Raw genomic sequence first — 1,273 nt, forward strand, 5'->3', positions numbered from 1 at the left:
GCCTAGTTACTGGGGGCAAGCAGTGTGATATGCCAGGTAGTAGAGTTTCCTTGCTATACTTACCCCGTTCCTCAGTGTATCCCTCACACATATACAGTGATATGTGTTCAGTGTGTCTTAAGACATAGTAGAGCTGACTAGTGATGATTAGGATTGGTTTTCAGTTCAGTGAGTTTATTAGCTCACCTGGCTCGAAGGCATCCAGCAACTTATTCCTTTAAAACGCTACTAGCCCTGAACGGCTTAAAGGATTTTGATCAAAGGGGCAGATGGGTGGGGCCCATTAGGGTAAAAAGCCTTCTCCTTTTGTACCGTTGAAGGGATTTTAACCAAGTTTGTTTTGGAGAATCTTTGAGCAAAGGGAATTAAATATTTATAAATGGAANCCCCCCAATTTGTTTAATTTGTATAAAAAGGTGCATGTGAGGCCCAATGGGGGAAATAGAGGAAAATTGGGACATTACATGGAAACTCATTTTCTTGGTGTCTTTCCCACCAAAACAGATTTATATCTAGTTCTTCTTGCAGCTTTGTTTCTTGTACTCCTTTGATAAACCTGTATGGTACTCAGCAGGTTTTAAATTGAAAAATAAAATACCAGGTGAGCTGTTAAGGCCCCTGGGCCTCTTGTTCTTGAAGGATTGGTTTAACTTGTTGTTTGAGTTTATTCAGGAATTTAATATTTAACCCATCACACGAGAATTAATTCTAGAAGGTTCAGTTTAATGCATCAATCAGGTCAACTTATCTGGGAGTTAACTTTAACTGAACAATCTCACAATTTTATTTCAGGAGATTAATTAATAATTGTGTTTATTGTTGGAGGTTCATTTGAACTTGCCAATCGTGTGATCCCGAGTTTTTTTTAGGTGATTCAATTAAACTTGTTTACTGAGTGAGTTTACCATAGAAGATTCAGTTTAACTTACTGAGTGAGTTTACTCTAGAAGATTCAGTTTAACTTACTTACTGAGTGAGTTCACTCTAGGAGATTCAGTTTAACTTACTTACTGAGTGAGTTCACTCTAGAAGATTCAGTTTAACATACTGAGTAAGTTTACTCTAGAAGATTTAGTTTAACTTACTAACTGAGTGAGTTCACTCTAGAAGATTCAGTTTAACTTACTTACTGAGTGAGTTCACTCTAGGAGATTCAGTTTAACTTACTTACTGAGTGAGTTCACTCTTGGAGATTCAGTTTAACTTAGTTACTGAGTGGGTTCACTCTAGGAGATTTAGTTTAACTTACTGAGTGAGTTCACTCTAGGAGATT

General features: G+C 37.0%; 1 protein-coding gene across 1 annotated transcript in view; it reads left to right on the forward strand.

The window, feature by feature from the left end:
- Positions 1–1,273, forward strand: part of LOC110441897 (cytosolic 10-formyltetrahydrofolate dehydrogenase-like) — a 58,974-nt gene that overhangs the window by 24,265 nt on the left and 33,436 nt on the right. The gene's annotated exons all lie outside the window — the stretch shown is intronic.

The sequence above is a fragment of the Mizuhopecten yessoensis genome, unplaced genomic scaffold (genome assembly GCF_002113885.1).
Source record: "Mizuhopecten yessoensis strain PY_sf001 unplaced genomic scaffold, ASM211388v2 scaffold221, whole genome shotgun sequence".
Lineage (NCBI taxonomy): Eukaryota > Metazoa > Mollusca > Bivalvia > Pectinida > Pectinidae > Mizuhopecten > Mizuhopecten yessoensis.